The following is a 23074-nucleotide window of genomic DNA, read 5'->3' on the forward strand; positions in this document are numbered from 1 at the left end:
CACTTTCTCATAAAAAATACAGTTTATATCTTTTTGCTTCAAATTAGAAACAGAACATGGTTTTTATTTATGCTGAGATCGCAAGAATTCACAATAAGCCTCACTGGGACTATGCCACCTATAACTCAGCAGGAAGATGAGCTGTTTTTGGAAAAGAGCTTGAATAGTGTCACCTATATTAGACTGTGAAATATTTTAGGGTTTAAATCCACTTTTTACCCTCCTTTTACAGATGACTATGAGCCTAGATTATAGTGGGCAGTAATGACTTGTGGAGGAACCAGTAACTGTAAAACAGACCATTTTTGCTTTATAGACAAGGCTAATGTGTGGTGTTCACAGACTATGATGGAGTCAAATGAGAAACATTCAAATCAATTTCTGTAGTCTAGCTAAAGGACCAAAACAAGAATTTTATAAGCCTGGTGAGAGAATGAACACAAAGGTGTCTCCTGGGAATGTCCTTAAAATCACAAAAATATAAACCAGAAACCATTATTTTCTTTATACACTGTGAATGGAAGTTTTCAAGAGGAGTAGCAACCAGTTCAGTCACTTGCTATCCAAAGCAGACTTTGTCTCCTGGATGTGGACAAAGCCACTCATCTTGAGCCATCTCCCTGCAGGTGTGCTGTTTCTTTGCCAGCTGGAATTCTCAGTCAGGGAATCCAAGACAAGAGGTGAGTCAGTGCCCTTCTCTATTGGTTTCAGCACAATTTTACTTAGTACTATACCTGTACTGATTTGCACTATAAAATCACTGGGCTTGAAGTCTAAACTCGAGGGAATGTGATGCATTCCATGATAAGGAAGACAAAAATGGGAAGACTAAGTGTCGTGACAATACAAACGATTGATGTGTAATGCTAAAGTGTGAGCAACAGATTCAGGTATCCACCCACTCATCCAGTCAATGAATATATATTGAGCTCTTGGTCAGAGGGGCACTCTCTTACCCAGTGCAGGTCATCCACAGATGTTTCCATGCTCTGTGTAAAGTTCTGGGGGAACAATGGACAGTCCCTGCCTTCAAGGAGCTCCCAGTGCAGTGGGAGAAAGGCACAAGTGCTCAGGGAAGTACAATGCAGAGTAGAAAGTCGGAAGATGCAATAGTTAGCATGGGCAAACCTGTGGAAGGCAGGATACTTGCCCAGCCTTGGGGGGATCAAAGGCAGCTGCTTGCAAAAGGCTGCACCTGAGAAAACTCTGAAGCAGCAGACAGGATCTAACCAAGCTAGGAAGAGAAGGGAGGACAGTCCAGGGTGAAGACGCAGCACTCACAAATGTGAGGGTTGAAGGAGAGAAGGTGGGCCATCCAGAAGAAGTCATTTTGGATCAGCTGAGTCGACAGAGGAAAGAAGAAAGCTGCCAAGACAAGAAGATGAGAGAAGGGGAGGGGAAAGGAGGAAAAGAAGGGGGAAGGCAAAGATGGGGAGAGCAGGAGAGGAGAGGACATAGCCAATGTCCAAAGCCGGCTTGGTTCTCACCCCTCCCATGGCCTGTAGTCAGATTCCCTGGATCTTTGCATGTGGATCTTTTCTTGCATTAGCATGTGGCCACATTGCTCCTTATAATCAAAGGCATTCTAACCATAACAGGGGCTCTCAATTCTTTTGATATTCAACAGACTGAAATGCAAGTGGGCTTTTTTATTTTTATTTATCTTTTTAAAGCATGTGGCTGATAAGCATGTGACTTACAAAGAGTAGTTCAATTAAATTGCCATCTTGATATTCTGGGTTTAAACAGCTACTCAGGACCAGAGGTGGAAATCAGCTGGTTTTACTCCTTTATTTACTGCCACTTCTATCAAACACTCCCTCTGCTATTCACTGGCTTGGGTCTGCCCGCTTGAAGAAATGCTTGCTCTAAAGTCCTCCCTCTGGTCTTGAGGGTCAACAGTTAGGCATCCATCTACAGGATAATTAGGAGAAATATACTGCTGACTTTTCAAAGCCAAATTTCAACTTAATGATCAACATACCCTAATGTGAAAAGTTCTACAAAAGAGGTTTTAAAAAATAAGTAACAGGGGCTCCTGGGTAGTTCAGTCTGTTAAACATCTGACTCTTGATTTTGGCTCAGGTCATGATCTCACAGCTCCTGGAATCAGCCCCACAACGGGTTCTGTGCTGACAGCACAGAGTCTGCTTGGGATTCTCCCTCTCTCTCTTTCTCTCTCTCTCTCTCTCTCTCTCTGTCTCTCTCCTGCTCACATATGCATGTGCTCTTTCTCTCAAAATAAAGACATAAACTTAAAAAAAAAGGTAACGAGGGTGCCTGGGTTGCTCAGTCAGTTAAGCATCCTTTGGCTCAGATCATGATCTCACGGTTCAAGAGTTTGAGCCCCACATTGGGCTTGCTGCTGTCAGCACAGAGCCCACGTGGAATCCTCTGTCTCCCTCTCTCTGCCCCTCCCCTACTCATGCTCGCGCTTTCTCTCTCAAAAATGAATAAACATTTTTTAAAAAGTAACAAAACAAGCCCTATGTCTTCCTAGACAACAACTCTCTTATCTTCATAATTCCTATACTTAAAAAAATCTAGCTCAACGAATAGTAAGTGCTTAACAACAATAATAACAAAAATACTTTAACCCTACTTTGGACAATTCATTCATTTCTCTCTACTTTCCAACTTCCTATTCAATCATTTCTATTAAGTTTTTTTCACACCACACTCAGAAACCGATAACACAAAGTCACCGAGCATAAACATTTCTAGCCTACCTCTTTCTTACAGTTTTGTTCCTCATTTTTCTTCCCACTTCCCCTTAAGGAGGATTTTTCTCTCTTTCCTAAATGGGCTCAAGCCCATAATTAGTCCTGTGAAAGTTTGTGCGGGATCTTATTTTCGAATGTTTTCTCACGCAAAATGCTTTTAGGGCTCTAATCTCAACACAAAGATCTCCCAAAATACAGTGGCCATTTTTGGGAGAAAAAAGAAATTCTAAAAAGCCTGGTTACAAATGAGTAGGGTTTGTAAACCGTTGGAGCCATTAACAAAAAACAGAAAGATTTTCACATGTGCCCTTGTGAATATCAGTCTTTATTTTCTTAGTCACACTTTCGAATTATAAGTCTTCTGTTAAGAATATCAATGTAACATTAGGGTCATTAATGTCCCTCTTCTCACGTCTCGCTTTCTGTTGTCTGCCTAGTACTTTCTTATTACCAGCCATTTTTAGTCCATCCCATCATCCCTTTGCCTCTATACTAAATGGGCTGTGCCCAAGGGCTTAAAACTGAGCATCTAGCAATCAGATGTCACCTACTGTGTTCTTCATTTCACTGACAGCCTTGAGGGACCTTGTCACTCTCCTGCTGGAGCCCTTCACATTCCCTTGGCTGAGCCATTTCCCATGCCGTGTGAACCACACTCTATCTCTACTTCTCTCTGGAAGTTTCAATTCTTAAAACTTGGTAAAACTGAATCTCTTCTTCATTTCCCTCCAACAAACTGAATTCCTCTCTAGGGGTACACTTTTCTCTCAGAATTTTTTTTTTAAACCTTGGCTGTTACTCTCTTTTGCTTCCCCCTCTGCAAGCTTCTTTCTCACCTTGAACCGTTTAGTATCAGTGTTATCCTTCCTGCCAATCTAAAATGGGCAAATACAGGCTAATTCTCTTACTCCAACTTCTTTTTTAAAAACTTAAAAACATCTTAAGAAAATGTGTTCTGCTTATTCAGGTATTTTCAAAATATGTTTAAGCAACAGTGACCCTTGAGAATGGAACTGGGGTGGTTTGGGGGTGAGGATTGAGAGGGGAACAGGGCACCCTTACATTTTATTTTACTTATTTTTGCTTAAAGTGTTCATAGTAATGTACTATATTTGAAATTAAAAAATATTTCTTTTACTCAAAAATATCTTTACATTGTTCTGAAAGAAAAAACTCCTCTAAGATAATGGCTATCCAGGTTTTCACAAATAAATCGTTATTTGCTGAAAAGAGGAAGAAAACAGAGATAGAGACTGTGAATCTCTGGGAGAGAGTATTGCTCAAAGTCAGCATTCCCTTTACTTGTGTTTCAGCTGTGAGTGTACAACCAAGAGCTGTGAGCACGACACTATGAAGCTGAGCATAGAGACAGTATCGATAATTCTGAACTAAAACCATGTAAGTTATTTTGATGTATCTTTAGAAACTTGTGATTCAAAAGGAAAAGGTGCCTCTCAATGTTGCCTCTATACAGATTGATATATTCAGAAATATTTCAAAATCAGCATATGTTGCTATTGTAGTTATACACACACACACACACACACACACACACACACACACAGACAAAATTCCCATTCTCCCAAGGTTGATAAATTTAATCAGGTTTCTTTCCTAACCTAGCACTAAAGTATGCATTTGCCAGGGTCCCCCCAGGGATCTAGGGGGCAAAGGGCCCTGCGATACAATCCAAACAGGGCAGCCTCCCAGGGCTGAGAGCAGAGTGGTGGAGGATGGAGAAAAGATAAAGAAGAAAGAATGAGAAATATTCAGCACAGGTGTGAGGAATAGGTTATTTTAGTACTTATATTTTTATAGAACATCATATTTAAGTATTGAAGCATATATTTTAAAACTTTGTCATAGCCATTATATAAGCCACAGATAAATCTGCCTGGTGGGTCTAGGCAGCTGGGTGCTGGCAACCAGGTTTGCAGACCTAGAAAATTAGGGGCAAATTGCCAGTCTCTGGAAATACTCTTTTCAATGACAATCTATTTAATTATGACATACGTGGGCCACGGTATTCCTGCAATCCCAGGTGTAGGCCCAGGCCCTTTAAATGATCTGTCCTTCAATTGTCTTCCTGATTCACATAATCCATTGCAAATTTCCAGGCCTTCCACCTTTAATTACTATGTCTAACATTGCAATCTGAGAGTTACCCATCCCCAGCATCACATTCCAAAATATCAACATTTTATGAATTCCTATATAAAGAAGATTCTATCTCTGTGTTTTCTGTATGTTAATTTTTCAATACTGGCATGTGTCTTAAGGGAGGAATTCTTTATTTCTGCTTTCTTATTTTATTCAAAATTCATTCCCTCTTTAGGGGGTTTTTGGGGCAACTCTCTTATCAACCCCCTTAAAATCTCTCTGGAAAGTCTCTTTCTGGCAAATACAGTCTTACTTCTATGAAAAGCTTTTCCTCATGGTAGAATCCTAAACAAGAAATGGCCTCAGAGGTTAGCTATGACAACCCCTTTATTTGACTAGTGAGAAAAACTCTGTTTTTTTCTTTTTTAATGATAGTGCTTAGATAACAACTGATCTCTTCCTCTTTGTCCTCCAGTATCATTTATCTTTCAATTAGAGTCTAAGATTGCCTATACCTCTAATAACTTCAGATAAAAACAACAACAAAAAAACCTCTGAGGTTTCTTTCTCCCAGATAGCCTTTCCTATATTTCACTCCTCAAATCAGATTACTAATGACACTGGGATTCTTTTCCTTAGTGTCTGGTTAGGTAAATTTACAGCAGGAATGTAGAATTTTGCCACAAATTGTTGTTTTAATCTCTCAACTTGTGGGACCTAATGCCAGCACACTTTCCACCCCTAAGTATGCTTTGCCCCTGAACTTCTCTGGGTCCTTGTGGTTGAGTTGACTGAGGTCCTCTTGTGCAGCAGGCACATTTACAAGTAGGCCCCCCCTCCCAACCCGATCTTCATAAACCCCTTTGAAGTGGAATTGTTGTTCCCATCTTAAAGGGGGAAGAAACCAACACTCTGAGATCAAGCTGGGACACAGCCAGGATATAAGCCTGAGTTTTCTGACTCCCAACATTTCTACATTATTTTCTATATATATTACTGACTGAGTGCTCTGTTCCTCCCACTCTTTGACACTCTACTAAGTCACTCAATCTGTGTCACCAGAAGAGAGGTAGGGGAATAATAGAGAAGAAGACATCACGAGCCCCTCTCATGGCCCACCAAGAGTTAAAGTCTCCCCAAAGGCCTCTTTTTCTTTTATAATCCCCAGAAAGAATCCACAATATTAACTTTTTGGCCACTTCTTACCCCTTTTCCTCCATCCTCTTGTGACTATTAATTTAATGTTAGGTTTACCACACCATTTCTGTAACAGTAACTTCCGTGTTGTGTTTTAAGTTTTGCTCCCACTTCATCTCATGCAAGCTCATTTGTCTTCATTCTTGAGACAGTCTTTTAGAGATATGCCAGTATGGAAACTCTTCTGTATTGTAGTTTTCCTTCAGTAGAATATTGCTGTGCATCGGGCCCCTGAGTGGCTTAGTTGGTTAACATCCAACTGTTGATTTCAGCTCAGGTCATGATCTCACAATTTGTGGATTTGAGCCCCACGTCAGGCTCTGCACTGACAGTGTGGAGCCTGTTTGGGATTCTCTTTATCTCCTTTCTCTGCCCCTCCCCCTACATGTGCTCGTGCTCTCTCTCTCTGAATAAATAAATGAATAAACGTTTTAAGTAAAAGAATATTTCTGTGCAATTTTAGGGATATAGCAAAGGGGACAGGGGAGAATATATGTCCTCATGAACCAGTTTATCGTAGAACCAAAAAAAGGGAAGAAAAACAAAAAGCCAGTAACACCAAAAGACGGTCCATAAAATAAAAATATTGATACATTGGACTTCATCAATATTAAAAACTTTGGTGCTCCAAAAGAAAACTAAGAAAACAAGAAACAGGTCACAGACTGGGAGAAAAAATATTTGCAAGTCATATGACTAATGAAAGACTTGTATCCAGAATATATGAAGAATTCTCACAACTCAATAAGACAAAAAACCCAATAAAAAATAAGCAAAAGATTTAAATAGATATTTTACCAAAGAAGATATAGCAATATTTAATAAGCATATGCAAAAGGGTACACGCCATTACTCATCAAGGAAATGCAAATTAAAACAATAATGACTTACCTTTTCATACTTATCAGAATAGCTAAAATCAAGATAGACAGTAACAAGTGTTGGAGGGGACATGGGGATATGGGAACTTTCATACATTGCTGATGGGCATGGAAAATGGTAGAGCCACTTTGGAAAACCGTTTGGCAGTTTCTTAAAAAGTTAAACATAACCTTACAATTTAGAAATCCCACTCTGAAGTATTTACCCCCCAAATAAAAATCAAACATCTACAGAGACTTATACAGAATATTCATCACAGTGTTATTCATAATAGTCAAATGATGCCAATTGAAAGAAGCCAAATGTACAAAAGAGAACATATTGTATTCCATTTATATGAAATCTATAGAGACAGAAATTAGATTAGTTCCTGAGCCTGAGGCTAGAGTGGAGATTTACTGCAAATGGGCATACGAGAACTTTCTGGAGCCATAGAAAAGTTCTAAAACTGGGACTGATGATGGCTGCACAACTGCCAATTGGTTAAAAATAATTGAACACTCACAACGGGTAAATTTTATGGTATGTAAATTAGTGAATTGTTCTTTACCTCAATTTTGCTAAGTTTTTATCTTTAGCTTTATTGACTTTTCAACCTATAAACCCACACTACTTTGCTATGCATTCATTCATTTCCGGTAAAATCCTAGGATCACATAGGACAGCGAATCCAAACACATTACACTGTCCCTTGTTTGGAAACTGAGCAATCTAAATTACAATCAGACTTGAAAGTGTATGTTAATTTCCTTACGGGATATACAAGATCTTGATAATGTTAGTCAGCATCTTCAAAATCTAACATTAAATAAACTGACATATTTGAAATGCTGACTCCTAAGCGAGCAAGAATGGTTTCATTTTGTTTAGTCAATTAAAAGATGTAAAGACAAGTGGTGAAAAAAGACCACGTATTTTGCTTTCATCAGAGTCAACTTTTCTCATCAAAATCTGGGTCCTCCCTTACCCAACAGATAAGGTTTCTTCCTAAAAAGAGGGTACTAACCTATTCTGGTTTCACATTGGTAAAAGGAATGTTTGCCACAAATCCTCACCCCATCTAAACATCATGTGGCCTGCTTTAGAGCCGTGCTATTTTAGTAATGAGAATTATCCTGCTCGGGAAAAGGGCCAGAGTGGCTGAAGAAACCAGCCAAAAGGAGGCTAATGGATATACTCTCCTTGATTTGGCTTTTGGTACCTGGAAAGAAATTACATTTCCTTGTCAGACTATTTACACAATTGTGATTGCCACATCGATGATAACTGGTCTCTGCACTGAACACCTGAGGCAATTTACCTATCACATGCCAAATACATTAGTATGTTAAAGTAAGAAGTTGTAAGATTCTTTGCTTAGCAAACATTTTCAGCAACCATGAAACAGTCATGAACAATAGAGGAAACTAGGTTGTGATTCATTAAAGAACCCCAACTTAAATGCTATGATCTTCATGGATTCCTTGAGGGCTTACAAGTGTGAATTCTCCCTCTGTTTATATAGGTCATTGGTACATTTGAAAACAGAAAAGCATTTTAATAATGCCTATCTCCAGAAGTACAGCAAGCTAGTTGCCAAGAGACTCCTCATAAGGTATTTACCTTGATAATTTACTAGTGCATGAGTAACAGTCTTAAAACTAAAATGTTACGAATCCATTGCTTGACTGATTGATATTTGGGATACTGAGAATGGACTCCTCCTGCAGGGGCAGGCTCACATTAACCAAGCTCACTGGGACTGGTATACACAAACCACAATGTCAATCCGTGAATTTACCATGCATTGTCACATTATCCCAAAGACTCAAAAACTTGTGTTAGCAAATGGGTGCATCCTACTCTCACCCCCAGCCACAGGAAGCCCAGGTAAAATCAAAACTGCCGGTGTGAGAAATGCAACCGTAAAGCTGAAATAATCTTAGCTTTCCCCCACTGCACCATCTCTCTCCCTCCTTTCCCCCAACCCCCTCCTCAGCACCTCTCTCATTCTCTTTCTCTCTCAACTTGTTACATGGTGAGCCAATTTACCCAAAGATGATGATGGAATCACAGCAATGGTAATTAATCAATCTTAAGGAGCATCTCTCTACTTAGAAAGATGGATGCCCTCTCACCCACCAGAGGGACAGTTTGCCATGGAAATGGAAACATTTCAGGTTGTTGGGCCAAGACCCCTCCCTTGTGCTGGACTTGGAGAGGTATCAATAACCTCAGCCTGCTCTCCCACTCTCTTTTCTTTGTTTCCATGGTGAGCCGATTCAATTTTGACTGGCACACTCAGCCAGGTATAGTCATTTCTTTTATTTTATTTTTTTATTTTTTTAAATTTTTTTTTCAACGTTTTTTATTTATTTTTGGGACAGAGAGAGACAGAGCATGAACGGGGGAGGGGCAGAGAGAGAGGGAGACACAGAATCGGAAACAGGCTCCAGGCTCCAGGCTCCGAGCCATCAGCCCAGAGCCTGACGCGGGGCTCGAACTCACGGACCGCGAGATCGTGACCTGGCTGAAGTCGGACGCTTAACCGACTGCGCCACCCAGGTGCCCCTGGGTATAGTCATTTCTAACAGGCCTGTAGTCATCCCATCTCCTTAAGGATATGTGGGTTATCTTGACTATGAAACATGATAAATTGATTTCTGAGGCGAACTTGTAATCAAGATATTAAACAAGAACAATTCTTGGGATGTCCTCATCAAGCAGGTTTCTCTTATGTCCCGACTGTCTCTTTTAATTCACTCTTTGCACTAGTTCTTCTCTAGTCTCTGGAAAAATATCTAGAACAATCCCATGATGTTTCTGCTCACTCTCTGAGAACATGTAATAGGTTATGGTCTCAGTTTAGTAAGCAAAATATCCAGCTTTATGTGATCACTGAAACTCCAAACTCATTTTAAAGTTGAGAGTCTTCCCTTCCTCCAGCTTGCAGGTCACAATCAGATAGATAAAGGGGCTTGGATGGCTTCTCACTGTGTAGTCTGTTCAGGCTATCACAACAAAATACTGTAGACTGGGTAGTTTCAACAACACACATCTATTTGTCACAGTGTGAAGGCTAGGAAGTCCAAGATCAAGGTCCTGGCCAGTTCAGTTCCTGGTGAGGACTATCTTCCTGGGTTGGAGATAATTGCCTTCTTGTTGTATCCTTTCCAGGTGGATAGAGAGTTCTCTCTGGTGTCTCTTCTTATAAGCGGACTAATCCTGTAGGATAAGGGCTCTACCCTTATGACTTCATTTAACTCTAAGCACTTTCTTAAAGGCTCTGTCATAAATTCAGCTACAGTGGGAATTAGGCTTCAATATTTGAAATGAAGCTGAGGGACACAATTTAGTCCACAGAACTTGCTTTCATCCCCATGCAGCTCCTGCTCCTTCCTTCTTACACCTAATTTCTGACTCATAAATATGGGGAGTGAAGAGAGTTAAGGAAGCGACCATTTGTACTTATCTGAAGCTGGCCTGAGCCTTCGGCACACTCCCCAGGCCTGGCACAGTGTAAAAAGAGATTGCTTCTCCCCGGGTTAAAGTTTGTCAGTTCTTGGGAGTCCTTCTTGATGTGGTTGCTACACTCTCCTCCTGCTCTGTGCTTATGGCTCTTTGCTCAGTCCCTAAGAATTCACAGCTGAACTCCATCCTCTTCCTGCTGAAGCTCCTCCTCTGATCCAGACAACCCATTTGCACAGACATGAGTCAATTGCACACCAACTTTCTCTTGACTGGGGGCCATTATGTCCATTAGAAACCTTCATGCATCCTTTCACTTTCTTCCTTTCAGTCTCAAATTCTGGGAGAACAGGCCAGTCACAATGCAGCACCAAAATCACCTTTGTTCCTACAGTCAGAGCACCTCTCATTTTTAGGTTCCCCAGGCAGGGATCAGAATTCATGCCCCCTCATCCCTTGGAAACTGCAAGCCACAAAGAACACATTTCTAGCTTTTTGAGTAGTGTCCCTAAAGCTCATCTTCCTGCACCTGAAGGAAATGGGAATCACCCCCCTGACATGACCCCCCCACCTAGTCCTCCCTTCTATAGCAGACACGGTGAATTGGTCCCTAGCATCATTTCCGATTTCTTTTCTTGTGAGCTTCCTATATTGCAAAATTGAAAATAATCATTTTCAGATTCTCCTGTAGTTAGGGCTCTGGATACAAATTAGGTTCTGCTAATTGATGGCACTTGAACAAGACTTAGAAGGCAGAACAGAGCAGGGAGGTGGGCAAGAGGTCTCTCAGTGTGAGCAAGGCCACAGAGGTGGAGATAGCACTCCTCTGCATCCGTGTTTCAGTGTCCACCCATCATCTTCACGAACATGAAGAAGCATTTCCATCAGTCATGGTAGAGGTTTCCTTATCTCTGGATCACAGCTTCGGCGGTTTGCACTTGACATCATGGTTCATGTTCTAGTATCAGCTTCTTGACGCCTCACCTCTGGATGGTGGCCAGAGCAACAGCTCCCCTGGGTGCCCATTCAGTGGATCTGTTCCGAAAGTCACTTCTGCAGGCCTAGCCTACAATCCACTCCTCCAGCCCTTCTAAAATTTCCTAACCACCAAATTCCTTGAAATAAACCTCATTCTGATTAAAATATCTAGAGTAGTTTCTGTTTCCTGCAGTCTCTGACTAACCCACCTCCTCCACTTAGGAAAGGCAGCACGGAATGAAATTCACTGGAACATCAAACAACTAGGCTGAAACTTCCATTTTGACATCCTCGTACAAACTCCCTGGGGGCAGTCCTTATTTTCAGGCCTTGAAGAGCCCCTCACCAGAGCTCCTATGTCCTCATTGCACCTTGGTCACATGAAGAGGGCCCAATGTATTTAAAATAGCACACTTCACCCACAATGAAGAACTCTCCATTTGTATATGTTTGCATACTCAAGAATCTACCCAATATTTTACTTGACTAATGATGGTGTAATCTCTCCCCATCCTAAAACCATTGGCTACATCCCTGGATGCTTATTTGGCCTGGCTTCAGGAGCAGGCAGAGAGGTAGACAAACATCAGAGCCTGTGAAGACCAACTTCTCTTCCAGACTACTCACTCCTCCAACTCATATTGCACCCCAAATAGATGGATTCTTTGGCCTAGGTTTCGTTCCCTGACATAATGCAGATAGCCCACTCACTGTAACAGTTGTGTCTCTGATCCAGAAGTGCCTTTTCCGAGCTCATCCTGACCTGTTTTCAAAGCAAGTTTTGATGACAAGGAAGCAGAGAACATGAAGGCCATGGCCAGCAGTACAAAGGATGAAGTATGTGACTTGGGGAGGATTTCACTTTCTCCAATCTCCCAGAACACTTCGTATAAAGTAAGAGAAATATTGTTTGAGGTGAATAATTAACTTTCTTTTAATACTCGTAGAATGTGAATAAAAACATCTTTTGGAAACTCTGTTATTTGTCTTGCTGTATCTCATTCTCAAATTGCAGTCCTTAAGCATGTCCCCCCCCCCCCCCACTACAGAAATTGGGCATTAGATGGTGGAGGATGCCATCCAAAGTGTGAGAAAGCTGAGGATGAGAAAGTGGGGACCCAGCCAGGGTTGGTACCTCCTTTGCAATGTTGCCAGGAGGCAACATACCTCATTTTTTATTAACCTTCATCATGCTTAAGCCCCAAAATAACCACACAAAAAATCATCCCCCCCCACCCCCAAAGCTTGCATCATGCTCTTTTATTCCAATCTGAGTCACAGCAATGTTCTTTGAGTCATCTGCCAGGACTTAATTCAAATTTCACAATGTCCTTCCTATGTGAATGCTTTCTGGTTTCTTCCTTAAATTTTATTTTGGCAACAAAATATCCTTTGAAAAAATGGTTCCAAGGATCTCCTGTGGTCTCCCTCTTCTCTTCGGGGCCCCTGGCAAGGTCACCAACTCCCTTTGTCCTTCCTTCTTCCCTTGCCCGTTGTGTCACTTTCCTGCCTCCTTTCCTTGTATTATTTTCTCCACTGAAAGCTTCTTCCCCCTCTCGGTGCCCTTCTAATCCCCAGGGGACAGTTGCTTCACTGGCTCAAAAAGAAAGACCCCAGGCTGAGAAGGAGGCGGACAGCTCAGTGCCCCTCAAACTTGGACGAGTTCCTAAATGTCTCAGGGCCTGTTTTCCGTAAATTCAAATGGTTCTCAGTTCATATCCACAGTTGGTTTCAGCATTTAGAGAAAAATTGTACAACAGCATAGGTACATACATTCTCCCCTTACATAGAAAGAATCCTACCATTACATAGAAAACTTCTTATTTGAAAGTAAATTTCTAAATGTTTACTAATGGGATGCTGGCAAGATAGTGATCCATTCATTAAAAGGTATGAAGTGGCTCTTAAAGTAGTGTCTTGAGAGTAAAAAAGTAGTTTGCAGAACAATATATGTAGTAGAGTCCCTATTTTTAAAAATCTATCCTAGGGGTGCCTGGGTGGCTCGGTCGGTTAGGTGTCTGACTTTGGCTCAGGTCATGATCTCACGGTCCATGATTTAGAGCCCCCTGTCAGGCTCTGTGCTGACAGCTCAGAGCCTGGAGCCTGCTTCGGATTCTGTGTCTCTCTCCCTCTCTCTCTGGCCCTCCCCCCGTTCATGCTTTGTCTCTCTCTGTCTCAAAAATAAAAAAACGTTAAAAATAATTTTTTTTTAAATCTATGCTACATGCTATGTGTCAGTTCTATGTTACCTATTACACATAAATCTGCGTGTTCTTAGAAGCAATGGGAAAGGATTTGGACCACATGTAACAGTGGTTGATTTGAGTGGAGGAGGAGGTGTGGGAAGGGAGAAAGGGAATGTTAGTTTTTTCTATGCTTCTGAATTGTTTGAAATTTTTGCCAGCATTTCCTCAATGATTACCGCCAATTTCTGAATCATATGGGTGGTGGAAAGCATCTTCTACATCCCGGATTAATGCTTGATTAATATGTTTAAAATCTTGTAAAATAAATTATCTTATAGTAAGCATTTTCCTTTCATCCCCATTCATAAAATGTCGTTTGTAAGTAAGTAAGCAAACAAATTAACTGACTGCTTTGCACTGTGGGAAAGCGGGAGCTCAGCTGACCCCAGTTTTTTGTTGTAGCCTCAGGTAGGAGTCCCCCTCCTTCCTGCCTGCAACATGTCAATCACCCAAGCCACAGCTTGCAGCCTCAAGAGAGGAAATGGGGTTAAAGGCCAAGGTGAAGCAGAGTGCTGAGTCTCCTTTCCCTAATGAGGCTCAAAACAAAGAACACTATTTTCTGTGATAAAGTCATTACCCAGAGAACAAGCCCAAATTCTACGTTACAGACTGTAGCTTCTCTAGAGGGACTTGACCAAATTATTTATTTCAAACATGTTTATTTGCTGCCAAGCAATTTAGATGCACATGAAGTTTACTATGGTGGTGGTGGTGGGGGGGGGGGGTGGTATTTATGTCACCAAGTGAAGCCATTTCTCTTGAAACCTTTTCACTAATGGAATTTCTGTGAACTTGTTTTGTTTATAGTTAACTATGGTGACGTATGGGTTATTAAAGTAGCGAGACACACACAGATGCACACAGAATCTTCATTCTCTACATCCTCTCAGGATGAGCTGATACATCTTTGATAATGGATCACGCACCCAATGCCCCAAAAAGGATATTAGTAAGGGCAACTTGGGAGTATGATTTCCTCCTTCTCTCCTTCTACCATCCAGCCTATTTTAAGACAACTGTATATAAATGGACTGTTGCCTGCATGACTCAGGCTTTGCTAATCACAGAGAACAGGAGTTTGCTTGGCAGAAGAATCAGTCACTGTCTCTCAGCTCCTATGGTTATGGCTGGTGTAGGTGTTCCCTTCTACCCAGGCAAGAGAAGTCAATAAAAATAAAAGTTACATAAAAATTACAAGTCAATCCTATGCATTTATGTGGAAAGTGGACATTATTTGTTCCATAATGTTAGTGCATTTCTTGGGAGCAACATCAACATTAAGACACTCAATCCTTGTTATTTTTAAAAAGCATTTATTTAACTATGAGGTATATTTATTTGTGCATTTTCAGGGCCCCACTGCCATCAGCCTACAGAAGCCCCATCACCTCTCACTCACTGCTGCAGTGCCTCCTAACTGGTCTCCCTGGCTCTTGTACTGGCCCCAATACAACTGGTTCTCTTCGTATAATGCAAAGCAATCACTTTAAGAAGCTATGAAATAAGTCCGTCAGAGAAAGACAGATACTGTATGATTTCACTCATATGTGCAATTTAAGAAACAAAACAAACAAGCAAAGGGGGAAAAAGAGAGAGAGAGACAAACAAACAGACTCTTAACGGTAGAGAACAAACTGATGGTCTTAACTGTAGAGAACAGACTGATGGTTACCAGCAGGGAGGGGATGGGGATGGGTGAAATAGGTGATGGAGAATAAGGGGTGCACTTATGATGAGCATCAGGTGATGTATGGAAGTGTTGAATCACTATACTGTACACCTGAAACTAATATTACATGTATGTTAACTGGAATTTGAATAAGAACTTAAGAAAAAACCAAGGGTAATAATAATGAATAATAATAATAATAATAATAATAATAAAAGAATGATAGAATCTGCCTGTTAAACCATCTGATCCTGGTGCTTTTGTGATTGACATTTTAGAAACATCTATTTGTATGGGAAAACAAACAAGTAAACAAATAAGAGGCAAACCAGGTCTAACCTCAACCTGGTTGACAAACTCGTCACTGGTTTACCACTGTATGTCGAATAAAACACCGGTCTGGCTCGCTCTCCACTTCAGCGTTCGGCATCGTCCCCCCTGCACTCCAGCCACACAGGCTTTCCCCAACTTCAGAAACCACACCAGGCTCATCCTGCCTCAGTGCTTTGCACTGCTCTCCTCTGCCTGGGAGCTCACTCTCTGCTTGTTCCCTTAACCAGCACCTTTTCTTTCCTCTACTCAAAGCCTCCTCAAAATGTCTCCCCTGTAGGCTTTACCAAAGTGGTTCCTCCTTATTTTCCTTCACAGCTTCCTGTTTGTGCCATTTTACTACTTACTATACTCTATAATTACTTGTTTATTGTCTCTCCCCAGGTGGCTGAAAATTTCATGTGGGGATGGACCATGAGAGCTTGTGTTTTGAATGCTTCATTCAGGGACCCACAAGAACCCATAGAGATTAGGGAACTGACAAAGATTCTTTGCTTGACCATACATGAGTCAGGCTCCTGAACCTTCTCCTAGACCCTATCTGTTCACTTCCTTGTAAAATCCTGTCTTAGCAAGAACCCTGCTGAGTCAGTTTAACCAGAACCTCCTACCAGAATATCTGATCATCCCTCTCCATCCTTCAGGCCATGTCCCATCACCCTGGTCTGTCTTCAGTAAGGATTCTGTTAGGTTGGTTTAGCCAAAATGCCCCGACCCCTGATGTTTCCTCTAAGGAATTTTCCAAGCACTGATTCCCACTCAATTCCTTGGCTATAAATTCCCACTTGCCCATGGGGTATTCAAAGTTGAATCCAATCTCTCTCCCCAACTGCAAAATTCTATCAAAGTGGTCCCTACACCTAGTGGTACCAAATAAAGTCTGCCTCACCATCTTGAATAAGTGTCATTGGATTTTTTTTTACGAAAGCCCAGGTTATGAACTCCTACAGTATCATGAGTGTGAGTCATCATTAGCAAAAATTGCACTAACATTCTTGTTAACATTATCAACTTAATTTTACTGGGCAATCTGCCAATAGCAGTCTAAATCTATTAACGTCTTTTCCAGTTAAAATCTGTAAGTAAAGATTCTAGGTCAACATCAAGGAAATAGGATACAGAAAAGGGGCAGCTTTGAGACAGAAAGTGTTGCTTATGTTCGCTTTCCATCAGTTTGAGAGGTGCAATCGCCAATTTTTCTGACGGGGTAAAGATCGGGGAGCAGTTTGATAGGATAGGATAAAAAAGTATGACTCAGCTCTCCCAAACCAAATCTTTTCACGATGACCTCACTTTATTTGAAACAATGAGAATTCCAGGATCATTGACACATCTTTACCCAAAAATAAAAAGGAAAATATTTTAACCTTCTCTTAAGTTTCGGTATCAATGTCTCCTTCCATTCAGGTTTATAATCAGTGAGATTTCTTTTATGTGTTCACACAGAAGTATTAAAGCAATCAGAGTTTAAATTTCTTCAGTTTTCAACAATAAAATTATTTGCATGTTTGTGAAGATTTAATCAAAATCACAGATAGGAATCACTGTTATTTTATGAGAAGGTGGATTCAAAATATAGAAAATTAAGTATAAAGCTATTACAAGACATACTTTATATTATCTACATAATTCCACAGTTTTGAAACAAAGTAGCCATGATTGTTGCTACTGACAAAAGACTAATTAAGATAAGGGCTTATGTGAGTATCATATAACTAGTCAGTTGAATTGACACACATTTATTGAGCTTTGTTTTTTTTTAAACATTTTTTAAAGTTTATTTTTTTTGAGAGGGAGAAAGCATGTGTGCATGCAGGGGAGGGGCAGAGAGAGACAGACAGGGAGAAAGAGAGAGAGTGAGAGAGGGAGAATCCCAAGCAGGCTCCACGCTGTCAGCGCAGAGCCTGACGTGGGGCACAATCCCACAAACCATAAGATCATGACCTGAGCTGAGATCAAAAGTCGGATGTTTAACCAACTGAGCCATCCAGGTGCCCTTTATTAAGCTTCTACTATGACCTCAAGAAGAATAGACATGGTCCCTCCCTGCCAGAAGCTTATGTTTAGGGGAGAAAGGTAGCACATAGGTTATTATATTTTACATTTATCACATCATTAAGTGCCTACTTACATATATTAAGTGCTCACTACCAAGTTCTCTATTAATACCTTACATGCACTATTTTATTTCATCCTCACCATAACACATCAGGTACTTTATATAGCAATTTAACATTTAAGACAACTGTGGAGGATATAAAATCAATGCACAAAAATCGGTTGCATTCCTATACACCGATAATGAAGCAACAGAAAGAAATCAAGGAATCGATCCTATTTTCAATTGCACCAAAACCCATAAAATACCTAGGAATAAATCTAACCAAAAAGGCAAAAAATCTATACACTAAAAACTATAGACAGCTTATGAAAGAAATTGAAGACACAAAAAATGAAAAAATAGTCCATGCTCCTGGATAAGAAGAACAAATATTGTTAAAATGTCAATACTAGCCAAAGAAATCTACATATTCAATGCAATCCCTATCAAAATAACACCAGCATTCTTCACAGAGCTAGAACAAACAACCTTAAAATTTGTATGGAACCAGAAAAGACCCCATGTAGCCAAAGCAATCTTGAAAAAGAAAACCAAAGCAGGAGGCATCACAATCCTGGACTTCAAGTTGTATTACAAAGCTGTAATCATCAAGACAGTATGGTACTGGCACAAAAACAGGCACTCAAATCAATGGAACAGAATAGAGAATACAGAAATGGACCCACAAATGTATGGCCAAGTAATCTTTGACAAAGCAGGAAAGAATATCTGATGGAATAAAGACAGTCTATTCAGCAAGTGGTGCTGGGAAAACTGGACAGCAACATGCAGAAGAATGAACCTGTACCACTTTCTTACACCATACACAAAAATAAACTCAAAATGGATGAAAGACCTAAATGCAAGACAGGAAGCCATCAAAATCCTCAAGGAGAAAGCAGGCAAAATTTCTCTGATATAGGTCGCAGCAACTTCTTACTCAACACGTCTCCGGAGGCAAGGGAAACCAAAACAAAAATGAACTACTGGGACCTCATCAAAATAAAAGCTTCTGCACAGGGAAGGAAACAATCAGCAAAACTAAAAGGCAACTGATGGAATGGGAGAAGATATTTGCAAACGACATATCAGATACAGGTTTAGTATCCAAAATCTATAGAGAACTTATCAAACTCAACACCCAAAAACCAAATAATCCGGTGAAGAAATGGGCAAAAGACATGAACAGACACTTCTCCAAAGAAGACATCCAGATCGCCAACCGACACATGGAAAAATGCTCAATATCACTCATCATCAGGGAAATACAAATCAAAACACAGGGAGATACAACCTCACACCTGTCAGAATGGCTTACATTAATAACTCAGGCAACAACAGATGTTGGCAAGGATGTGAAGAGAGAGGATCTCTTTTGCATTGTTGGTGGGAATGCAAGCTGGTGCAGCCACTCTGGAAAACAGTATGGAGGTTCCTCAAAAAACTAAAAATAGAACTACCCTATGACCTAGCAATTGGACTACTAGGTATTTATCCAAGCGAAACAGGTGTGCTGTTGTGAAGGGGCACATGCACCCCAATGTGTATAGCAGCACTATCAACAATAGCCAAAGTATGGAAAGAGCCCAAATGTCCATCGATGGATGAATGGATAAAGAAGATGTGGTGTATATATATACATTGGAGTATTACTCAGCGATCAAAAAGAATGAAATCTTGCCATTTGCAACTACGTGGATGCAGCTAGAAGGTATCACGCTGAGCGAAATTAGTCAGAGAAAGACAAATATCATGACTTCACTCATATGAGGACTAAATTAAATTTAATTTAATTAAAAAAAAAAAAGACAACTGTGACTCAGAGCAGTTAGTTGGCTTGTCTACGGTCACACAGCCGGTAAGTGGCAGAGCTGAAATTCCTCCCAGATCTGCCTGATTCCAAGGCTCAGAGCCTTCTCTGTCATAAAAATGTGCTGTGGTCAGATACTATTCAGAGCCTTCCCAGGAATGCAAAAATAAGACTTGATAATAAGATTAGAATGTGAATTTCATGAAGGATAGACCACATCCATTCTGTTCCCCATTTTAACACCAAAACTCAGGATGGTGACTGGCACACAGTAGGACCTTCATAAATTTTTTCATTTATTAAGTGTTGAAAGCAACAGATTCTAGCTCAGAGCGGGGACATGCAGTGGGAGGTTAAATTTTTTTTTAATGTTTATTTATTTTTGAGAGAGACAGAGACAGAATGCGAGTGGGTTAGGGGCAGAGAGAGAGGGAGATACAAAAGCAAAAGCAGGCTCCAGGCTCTGAGCTGTCAGCACAGAGCCCGATGCAGGGCCTGAACTCATGAACTGTGGGATCACGACCTGAGCTGAAGTCGAATGCTCAACCGACTGAGCCACCCAGGCACCCCTAAGAGGGAGATTAAAAAGACAACTCTCATGCTCGCTTCGGCAGCACATATACTAAAATTGGAACGATACAGAGAAGATTAGCATGGCCCCTGCACAAGGATGACACGCAAATTCGTGAAGCGTTCCATATTTTTTATATTGAAAAAAAAAAAAAAAGACAACTCTCAGGTGAATATAGGAACCTCCTGACAGTTTACAAAGATCTGATGTATGTGTATTTTTCTGGAGAAAGGGAACACAGCCTTCAACAGATTTTCAAGGGATTGTGAACCAAAAATATTTATAAACCACTGATAAAATCTATCCCCTTAATTTAAATTATGGGAAGAATAAGGCTCAGAAAGCCAAGTGATTGGTCCAAGGTTTTGTAGCTACTTAAGGACTGGATCTGAACGCACACCACAGATATACAGATCACCTGACCTTTGAACTTCTTCCAAAATGCCACCCGTAAAAGGATAATACAGTGTTGTAGGACTCAGCCACAAGCAAATCAGGCTTTCCTCTGAAATCAACATTCAGCTCCCCAACAGAAGATAGAGAGCTCTTTACAGAACAGGCTCACTGCTGAAACAAATAATCCCCAAATCTCAGCCACTTAACACAATTAAGACTTTATTTATCACTCTCATCACATCTGATATGGATTGTGAGGCTTTCCTCCAAGTGTTGATTCAAGGGCCTAGGTTCTTCCATTGAATGGCCCCACCACCTTGGTGTCTTTTACCTTCAGGCATTCAGATAAAAAAGAAAGAGGGCATAGAGGGTAATGGAAAATACAACAGGGCCTCACTAACACCCACATTCCATGGTTTCAACCCACTGCAAGAGAGAGTGGGAAATACATTCTTCCTGTGGGCCCCGTAGGGTAACCAATCATGCTGATTTGCCTGGGACTGTCCCAGTCTTAGCACCTGAAGCCCAACCTCCCACATGAATGAGGAGAGTTGATCAGCATAGTGCTGCAAGAAGTGGCAGCAGCTGTGGTGAACATCTAACAGCCACAGGATGCTTGATAGGGCCTAATAAATAGCATTATTTAGCCCCTGCTCAACTTCTGAAACAACTGAGAAATAAGAAACATAGATGGGGGTCACCTTTTTCACGAAGAAACCTACATCAGGTAACAAGGCTTTTATCTTTGGGAGGGGCTCCCTAATACTGAACCCCATAAGGAGGTAGACTTTCCCACTCAGGCAGTGCTGGACCTCTCACATGGGAAGCATGACCTTTGGCACACAGGAGAAATCCCACTCTCTGTGAGCAGGTCTACTGCCAAAGAGAAAAAAAGGAGTTGCCCTTGTATACCCATTTGTCCCCCAAAGTTACCAAGTAGAGAAGCCACTCTATCTTCCTGGAGGGTGAGGAGGGGAGGGGGTGAGTGAAGGGGGAGTGAAACCTGAGAATAAACTGAGGGTTGATGGGGAGTGGGAGGGAGGGAAGGATGGATGATGGGCACTGAGGAGGGCACCTGTTGGGAGGAGCACTGGGTGTTGTATGGAAATCAATTTGACAATAAATTTCATATTAAAAAAAAATAATAAATAATAAATAAAAAAGAAAGTCCAGGCCACTGTAATGTTTGATCTTCCCTCATAAAGAAGGAAACATTGGCCAGAGGAAAAAGCATTCTGATGTAGTGAGGAGTAGACCACGGAGTCTAACTGCGTGACTTGAGAGTAGAGGGCACCCAGGATTTCACCCCCAGAGAACTCAATGACAGGACTGGAATGTTATTGTGCTTTAGTTGGAGAAAGATGCATGAACAGAAAGGCATGGACTAGAACATAGAAAATGGAATCTAGAACACGAGAAGCAGGAGGTGGCCACCTCAGCAAGCTCTAGTTGTGAGAGGAGGGAGGATGCTGTCAGGGCCTGCTAAAAACTGACATTGTGGAGCCAATTTCCCTTGTTTTGTACCTCGAGTCAATTGTCCGCCCTTCTCCACTAGCATCACCACCACCATCACCACCACTGGTATAGTTTTCACTGTAAGCTAAAGAATCAGCATTCCGGTTTGTATGTATCAATCTCTGTGACTACAGTTAACACAGAGTTCCTGGGAAGGAGAGACCCTCCAGCAGTATAGGACAAATCAGGTTCCATGACTGCAAGGCTGAAGATGAGGTCTTGGACCACCGTGAATTCCCACGGAATAAATGCCACTTTGAAAGGCCCCTTGACAGCTAACAAGTAGCTCTCTTAGACGATACTCCACTGGACCATGCAGGGACCAAACGTTTCCTTCGAACTGACATTATCCCAGAGTGTGTAACTGTAAGAAAATGCATGCTAATTCTAGACCAAAAGGAGATTATCAACTGCACAAATACTCTCCGGAGCTGATGCTATGGTACATGTTGGGAAGTGGGGAGAGGGGAAATGAAAGGCAATAACTTTCACTGGGCAACTGACTTGTTTTTTCCCAGGTCCTACCTACTTATTTTAAATAAAAAGAATAACCAGAGAACAGACAAGGGGAGGGTAAGTAAATTGACCAGAATCATAAAACTAGTAGCTCTACAGGATGGTATTCAAGCCTACGTCCATCTAGTTTGAAGAATAATAATGACAAAAGGAGATAATTAGTATAGATACAAAGTGCCCTTGTAATAAGACCTAGAAATTAGAATGCATAGTTACCTAAGAGACACTCTCTCCTCGTCTTTTTCAAACATTCAACAGATGCATGTTGTCTGAAATCATTTTTCAGTCCTACATGAAGGCAGAGAGATAATAAGCTCAATGAGAAACTCTGGGATAAAGGCAATCTATGCAGTGTACTTCCTGCTCCTGCCCCTGACCCACCATGTGTTATGTGTTTGAACAAGGGCTGGGGAAGTGATGGAGACTCAGTATTTATATGATTTGGTCCTGCCTTTGTGGAATCTTGCTCTTGGATTTTGAAAACGGATTAATTTCCAAATTAAAATTGCCACACTGCTGCTTAATATTCACTTTTTATAAACCTCCAACAGGAAAGATTCAATATTTGCATTGTTTTAAAAAATTTTTAATGT

General features: G+C 41.0%; 1 protein-coding gene and 1 non-coding gene across 3 annotated transcripts in view; one reads left to right on the top strand and one right to left on the bottom strand.

Annotated features, from left to right (window-relative positions):
- PTCD2 (pentatricopeptide repeat domain 2) overlaps positions 1-23074 on the bottom strand; it is a 115022-nt gene that overhangs the window by 33343 nt on the left and 58605 nt on the right. The window contains exon 12 of one of the 2 annotated variants that reach the window (XR_008423834.1): positions 20653-22769. The exons of the other annotated variant lie outside the window; for it this stretch is intronic. The gene's annotated coding sequence lies outside the window, so the exon portion shown is untranslated. Of the gene's footprint in view, positions 1-20652; positions 22770-23074 lie in introns of those variants that run through there. 2 annotated transcript variants of the gene reach the window in all.
- LOC128778516 (U6 spliceosomal RNA) lies at positions 20082-20188 on the top strand. Its single transcript, XR_008424082.1, has one exon. It is a non-coding gene; the product is annotated as a U6 spliceosomal RNA (small nuclear RNA).

The sequence above is a fragment of the Panthera pardus genome, unplaced genomic scaffold (genome assembly GCF_024362965.1).
Source record: "Panthera pardus isolate Hobbes unplaced genomic scaffold, ASM2436296v1 HiC_scaffold_2, whole genome shotgun sequence".
Classification (NCBI taxonomy): domain Eukaryota; kingdom Metazoa; phylum Chordata; class Mammalia; order Carnivora; family Felidae; genus Panthera; species Panthera pardus.